The following is an 8,490-nucleotide window of genomic DNA, read 5'->3' as shown; positions in this document are numbered from 1 at the left end:
ACGTTAGAAATTACCGCATTCGGTATTCTCCGAATTGTGTTAGTTACCGGGCTACTGTATCTCGACGGAAGTGATCCCCATTCCAAAGGTTAGATACGTAGCAGGGCGATTTCCCAATGCACGCAAGTGGCAAGAAAAATTTGAGGGACGAAACGTTCGGCATACGTAACATCAGTTGCATGTATGGAATTTTCGATGGAATTATTAGCTTCGACGTGGTGTTACAAGAAATATTGATTTGGTTACAGGTTTTGAAAATATTTCCTTCAAAGTTTCATCATTTTTTAATAAATAATTATTTTTAAAAATCTGTATGTGCAACTGAAGCTACTGTCCTACAGTTTAAGAAAATTGCATGATTTCTTGTTTCACAACTTGCAATGAAAAATTACACGTCCGCCCGTTTCTAGGAAATTTTTGGAAGCCTCTCACGCTGGTTCCTATTATGGGTACAACAATTAATATTTTTATACGAAATTTTGAGAAGAAGTAGTTCAAGAAATATACTTTCGAAGACATTAAACATTTATCAGAAGAAGTTTCATTGTTATGCCCAAAACATTGTTGAAAATTGCCTTTATTGTCAGGCATCACAGTTTACCTCTTGCTGCATCTTTTATCTTAAGATCACATTTCAATAGAATTCATAAGTAGACCTCAATGTAAGACAATTTAATTTATTTTGTATAAAAAGAGTTTTCTTCTTGCCTTTATATTCAAAAATTCAAAATACGGTTCACTCTTACAGAAAAAGGGTTCAACATCCCAAACATTAAGTGTCATTGGTCCATTACTTGGATATTTATCCAACACATTAAATAATGTAGTGTTCTAATATAATATTATGTTAATTATCTTAAATATCATGTTATATTCTTTATGGATTAATTCTCAATTTTCTTTATCTTTTTATCTTCTTTGCCATCTAATTTGAATACTTTTGTGTGGTAATATATTATAAGAAGTTGTATTAATAAATTATCTAATGAATCTAAATCACAATTGGGTAATTCTATTGTAAGATAAGTACAGTCAATCAGAAAGACAAAGTTGCCAATATTAATTAACTAAACTACTGTTCTTAATATGGTAAACATTCTTTTTATTCTTTATCTCTAAATATTGAAATAACACAAGTTCGAAAATTTCGTAAAAAATGTGGTGCATTGTCGTTATCGAGATACGAATTTGTGCCTATTTCCCCTATTTAATCGAATATGGAAATTATGAAAAAATCTGGTACATTATGGTTATTGAGATACGTGTTTGAGAATTTTTTCCGGGTTTTCGATTTCAACTTCTAGGTGTGAAAAATTAAAAACGCAGAAAAATACGGATTTCATCATGAACCTTTCTGGACACTAAATTTATATAATTACTGTAAATGCGTATTGTCATTGGTTATGTCCCCGAATTTTTTCGAACTTTGTGGTAGGGCGCGCCGTAGTTGGAAATATCGAAAACCGTTTCTTTCCACGTTTTTCGTGTGAAAAAGTAACTTTTACTTTGAATTTTTATATTCCCTTTAATAGATAACTATATTCTATGTTTTGGAACATTTCTATGTTGAGCAGAACGGTGTATAGAAAAGAAAAGCTGAAATAAGTCAGCAAATAAAAGGTGCCATGCGCGTTATTTTCAGAAGTGTCAACGTTATTTCTAAGAGTGTGGTGCAGTGAGTAAGATGCTTGGTTGCGAGACTGTTGCAAACTTTTTCACATAGATTCACGGCCTACTAACCTACATTTTTTTATTACATTAATTACATATTTTTCAATTTTCAACTAAGTGACAATGAAGAACTATTTGTTTATTAATATTTATAAAGTATTTTCACCTAAAATAAACGCAAAAGCAATTATGGAGTAAAGGGTTTAGCCAATTATACTATAAAACAGTTCTATTTAATATACTACTGTTTAATTTTTTCTACGTTAAATGAGAATACGTACTTAGTTTTAAAATCTCATACCTTTAATAACTCTAAATATAGAAAGAAGATTTCTTCAATAAGGAGAGTATAAGCAGTCTTTGTATATAGTTACGGATATCATGTTGACAAGATTTATGATATGCACGATTGGAGTTCGAAATTCTCCGTGGACAATATTTACATCTATTGACAGATTAGGTTACATATTTTAAACGAGAAATTGTTCTCTTGTTACGCATTTTCGATATACATGTCCATATTTCAGCAAAGGTAATGCGTGATGCCTAACCCAAAACTCAGCTTCATTGCTTTTTCGTTGCATCTCTTATGACTATTCCTGTTAATAATTCATTTTCTTATATTGTTTGATACTTTATACATATATGGACTTTTTTGTATTAATACTTATCTGCAGGATTGTTAGGAGAGTTTAATAAAAAGTTATGTCTGGTGTACTTAGCGTTCATCGCTTATCTCTTCTTAGTACTCCTATTAAGAAACGATTGCAACAAATATGTTGCACTTCTTATCCGTCTAAATAAATAAATTGGAGCAATAATATAGTTTCCAATTATTCCTGCCCATTCGTTAATGGCGAACCGTCCTTGATTAAATTGTTGAACCATTGTCACACACGTGGAGAGTGCGTCGTGCACGATTCATTAACCAATGTTAATTGCCAGTTAAATGCATTATTTGTATTTAAAATTACATGCATTTCCAACATGGAAGGATTAGTCTGAAAATATTCACTAGATAAACTGGTTAATTAAATATAGCTAAACGATGTTTCCTATTTAATTTTTGGACAAAATGACTCGAATATGTTATATTAAGACTAAACCTACCGACAGTTCTTGTATACCTATTCCTACCGCGGTCGGTCAGATATACCGGTAATTAAAATAAGTAATCGATTTTACTATTCGACGCAGATAATGGTTGATTTATTGCCGAATGTATATAAAATGAAGAATTTTCATGAAATTTCGTCCAAATTTATTTTTATATAATTTTAATTATAAACTTAAAAAACTAAAACTTCATTTTTCCCATGTATGAAACCAAACTTAGGAGAGTATCGATCTGGACGTTGACATTCGGTGACGCAAGAAACTCGTTTAACCTCAACATTCGTGAGTTTATTAAGAGAATAAATAACGAGAAGTTCGATTGGAACCGTGATAGTGAGCGGATGTGTTTGTCAACACCATGCGTACTGTGAACGCGAGTGCCATATACAGTTCCAATCAAATCTTACATGTATTCATGATAGGCTGTGTGACTGTGAATTAGTGAACATTAATAAATTGTTATAAACCACCGACTAAACCCATCTCTACGCCTTTCTCGGTGCAATCTATTCACCGAAATGGCTTCTGACCACGGAAATTTTGTACCCCAAACTGTTAATAATAATCCTAACGTACCACGACGAAGCTACAATAAAGTAGTACAAAGTGATTCCTTCCCCAACAAAGATCAAGCGATCGTAATCGAAGCCAAAGATGGAATTCAATTAAAAGATTACGTTTATGCATTAGGCAGAATTACCAATCCAGCGAATATTAGATTTATGTCAAGAGTATCCAACGATAGAATTTGTGTTTTTTTGGCAAATAAGAGAATCGCGGACGACCTCACCGATAAATATAAACACATTAAAGTTAACGGTACCGATGTAGCCGTAAGGCTGTTAATCAGCAAAGCTCAACGTATAATACTTTCAAACGTTTGTCCAACAATCCCTCACTCAATAATTATAGAAATACTTGATAAAATTGGAGTGAAAAGAGAATCAGCTGTTTCATTCCTAAGAACGGGCATGGCAGAAGAGGGCTTTGCGCACGTCCTCAGTTTTCGTCGCCAATTATATATCCATCCAGACGACACATATAAAATCCCAGACTCAATCAAAATTGAACATGAACAAACCGCATACTGGATCTATCCCTCCACAGATACATTAAAATGCTTCATATGTAATAAAGAGGGCCACGTCGCAAAAACTGTAAAACCGATAAAAACCAACCCTTGCTTTCTGAATCTCCACAAACAAGTGTGTTTATAAAACCCCAAGGCCCCAAAATAGTTCCAATAGTATCTAATATTGATAGTACAGACATGGCAAAGGAATCAGAAAACCCTAGTAACAATATAGCAACAGAAACCATGGACATAGATCCATTGATCAGAACTTTAAAACGCACATGATCCGAAATGACCGACGATTCAAGCCTCACCACAGAAGGAACCAACCATTCAAACCACGCCACAGAAACACCAATCAATCTTCAACAAATCCTAGAAACTGAATCGAGATGCAAACAGCCAAAGAAAACACTGAACGTTGTAACAAAGAGCTATAAAAGCATAGATGATATGTTGCAGCCAGTTAAACACGTACTAGAAGAACCTGATAAGATGTTAAACTTCTACCAACTTAAGAGCTTTATTGAAAACACACTTGGATCCCCCAACACTAGAGAGATTGCAACAGAATACACAGATGACGTAGAAGCTCTAGCAAATTTTATGAAAGAGCTCTACCCTTACATCACAGACCGTTGTATCAAAAACAGATTCACAAGAATCACGAGAAAACTAGTTAAATCTACCGAGGCTGATCTCTCAATGAGCTCTCCTGCTCCTTCGGATTGTTCAGATACTCCCCAGTGCTCCGAAGACGAATACACCAATTAAATATCAAACAAATAAAATACCGTTCAATAAGTACAAATGCCAAGGAAGATTATACAATGGAATGTTAATAGTTTAAAAGCACGTTTTGAATTCTTACAAAAATTGCTCCAAGATCATCGGCCATGCGTATTATGTCTGCAGGAAACAAATTTCAAAGTAAATGAATATATCAGTATCAAAGGTTTCAACATAGTCTAAAAAAATAGAAGGAATGCTTTGATTGCGAGCGGCGGAGTAGCAATCTACATGAAACAAAGCCTAAATTACGCAGAAATACCGCTAAACACTAATATTGAAGCAATTGCGGTCTCGATCATTCTACGTCAAAATGAAATATGTATATACAACGTCTACATTCCAAATAACTACCAACTTCAAGAAGCCGAATTAATCAACATTATAGAGCAACTCCCCAAACCTTTCTTATTATTGGGAGATTTCAACAGCCATAATACAATGTGGGGATCTGCAAACACAGACGCTAGAGGAAAACTAATTGAAAATATAATACTCAACTCAGAAATCACCTTGTTGAATAATTTCCGAACCCACTCATTTCAACATGTCAAATGACTCTTACAGTTTAATAGACCTAACCTTCTGCAGTCCCAACATTTTCAACAGCATTGAATACGAAATTTCAACCGAGTTATACAACAACGACCACTTCCCCATTATCATTGAACAAATAGACAATAATGCTGATAATCATATAACACAACCTAGATGGAAATTCAAAAAAGCGGACTGGCCGCTATACCGCCACGAAGTAAATCAAAACCTTCCATCACTACAAACGCCTGATGCATCAAACTGTTCGGAAATAAACCAAATATTAAAAGCGTTTGAAGAAGTAATCATCCATGCTGCCACAAAATCCATACCTAAAACATCAAATAATACAGAGAAAAAAAATCTCCCTTGGTGGAATGATGAATGCCGCAATGCAATTAAGGAAAAGAAACATGCCTTCAACGTATACAAAAAACATACAACTGATTCCAATTTAATAGAGTTCAAGCGGACAAGGGCCAAAGCAAGGAAAATCCTTAAACAAGCAAAAAAGAATTCGTGGATAAATTACATCGCATCCTTAACAAAGACCACTCCATGTGAACAAATATGGAATAAACTGAAGAAAATTAATGGCCAGAAAGTAAGTTCCCAAATTACTGCAATCAAAAGTTCTGTTAATTCGACTACCACAGACGCTACAGAAATTGCCAACCTTCTAGCTACTACTGTTATCTCCGTACTTGTTCGAGGAGTTAGATTATGTAGTAGATCAATTTATTTTATCTACGATCACAATAACTTGTTAAAATTAATAACCAGAAATATGGTCTAGCAAAGTCCAAGTTCTGGTCAGGCGTCCAAATGCCTTCAGCAACCAAGATGTTCCCGTTGGCGTCCAAGTGCCTTCAGAAACCAAGATTGGTCTGGTTGGCGTCCAAAATGCCGTCCTCGAGGAAGACGTCATGTCTCCCTCTTAGTGCCTCCTTGGAGGCGTCGATGTTCGGATTGGGCCTTGTCCTGCCCAATCCGGAATTTGTTTAGGTTTTGGATTGTGCAACGCCCACAGCCTAGTTTGTTCATCTTGCAAATCAAGGTCTGTAGGACGTTGCACAATCCCTGGGTTAATTTATTACCCTACTTTGTCCTAGTGACTGTCCTGGTCCTGATGGCAAGCATGTGAGGGTCTGCGATACATCAATTGCCGTTGAGGGTGGTCTAACCGGGGACCGTTTCCAGAGAAATCTGAAACCGGCATCCGGCCAGACCTAGTCCTTTGGAAATTGCATGCTGTCCGTGAAAAATTGTGACTTCCTCAAAACCGGCACTGTTCATTGTCGAGTGTAGCGGAAACCCTTCACGTGGCGGCAACAACTACCTTTGCGAATAATTCGAGTAATGAAAATTTCGACCCAAAAGTTCTCAAAATTAAAGCCAGTGTTGAAGAAAATTCAAGACACGAACATATCATCTCTCAGACAAACAATCACCCCCTCAACATGAAAATTCTGTCTAGCGAATTACAATCGGCGCTAAAATCTGATAAAAATTCCAGCCCAGGACCCGACAACATTCCAAATATTTTTATCCAACAACTACCAAAAGCAGGAATAAATTATTTATTAGATATCTATAACTGCATATGGCTGAATGGTGTCTTCCCTACCAAGTGGCAAGAAGTAATAGTAGTTCCCATTCTAAAACCTGGAAAAAAACAAGTTTCAAATCGACAGCTACAGACCTATCGCCCTGACATGCTGCCTATGCAAATTGCTAGAGAAAGTAATCTGCAAAAGACTGCGATGGTATCTGGAAACCGATAATCTACTAGGAAAAAATCAAAATGGGTTTAGACAGTATCGTTCGACGATTGACAACCTTGCAATGTTAGATATACACATTTGCGAAGCCTTCCTTAAAAAACAACATTTAATAGCAATATGTTTGGACATTGAGAAGGCTTACGACATGCTTTGGAGACATCGAATAATACAACAACTTATAAAGTGGAACATAAGTGGAAGCATGATAAAATTTCTATACAATTTCCTAAAAAGCAGATCTATATATATCCGTGTCAACGGCAATTTATCCAAGAAAGTTGAAATCTTAAATGGGGTACCGCAGGGATCTGTACTAAGCTTATTTTTATTCTCGATTGCAATAAACGATATCGCTGAAGTCTTCTCTAAACCAGTTAAGCACACCATATTCGCTGACGACTGTACCTTCTTTATAACCGGGAAAAGTCTAAGCACCAGTCAGCAAATCCTTCAAGACAATTTAGATAGACTCCAAAAATACGTAATACAAACTGGATTCAAATTCTCCAAAAAGAAAACCACCGTAACAATTTTTTCAAATCAAAGAACAACACAAAACCACCAACTACAGCTACACTTAGGCCAGCACCAACTCTTGATAACAAGCACGCCAAAAATTCTCGGCTTAATTTTTGATAACAAATACACTTGTACACCATTCCTTAAAAAGCTCAAAGAAGAATGTGTCAATAGATTAAATATATTGAAGGTCATCGCTTCGAAAAACTGGGGAGCTGAATTCCAAATTCTAATAAATTCATATAAGGCCTTAGTTCTGTCCAAACTTGATTATGGGTCAATCGTCTACGATTCTGCAACACCACGAGTTCTAAAATTATTAGCACCTATACATAATGCCGGAGCTAGAATAGCCACTGGAGCCTTCCGAACGAGTCCGGTTACTGCAATTCTATGCGAAGCTGGTATTTATTACGCCGTAACCCCCTACGGGATTATTAGCACAAGTATACATAGAGAGAGAGAGAGAAAAAAGAATTGTTTTACAAAATTACATACATGAGATAGTGAACTTAGTAGCTACTTATACAATATGTAGAACGAAATTACAATTGAAGATCATGTTTCTTAATGAATTTAAATATAACCATCATAGGAGGTATAAGTGGTTGAAAAAGGAAAGCATCAATCGTGTACGGAGGGAAATAGCCTTTAGAGCACAGCTGGTTAATCATGTCCGGTCTGCCAGAATCATATAAATGACATTGCCATATGATATGATTAAGATCCTGCTCTGGATAATTACATTGGCACCTTGTGTCTGGAGCAAGATTGATTCGGACAAGTGAGACAGCTAGTTGAAAGTGATTAGAACGTAATCTGTTGGTAAAACAAATAAAATCCCTAGGAAGGGCTTTTCGAGTGAACCAAGGAGTTGCAGAATCGCTATAAAAGCGTGCAAAATATTTGGTGCCCTTGTGAGAGGCTTGAGCATGAAGCTGTCTCACAGTCTCATTCTTAGCCTCTCTTTTGAATACTTGATAGAAGTCAGTGAAGGGA

The sequence above is a fragment of the Colletes gigas genome, unplaced genomic scaffold (genome assembly GCF_013123115.1).
Source record: "Colletes gigas isolate AHSC1104 unplaced genomic scaffold, ASM1312311v1 Colletes_gigas_Sc00130, whole genome shotgun sequence".
In the NCBI taxonomy this organism is placed as follows: Eukaryota; Metazoa; Arthropoda; class Insecta; order Hymenoptera; family Colletidae; genus Colletes; species Colletes gigas.
The sequence above is the reverse complement of the archived record's forward strand: the minus strand, read 5'-3'. Positions refer to the sequence as shown.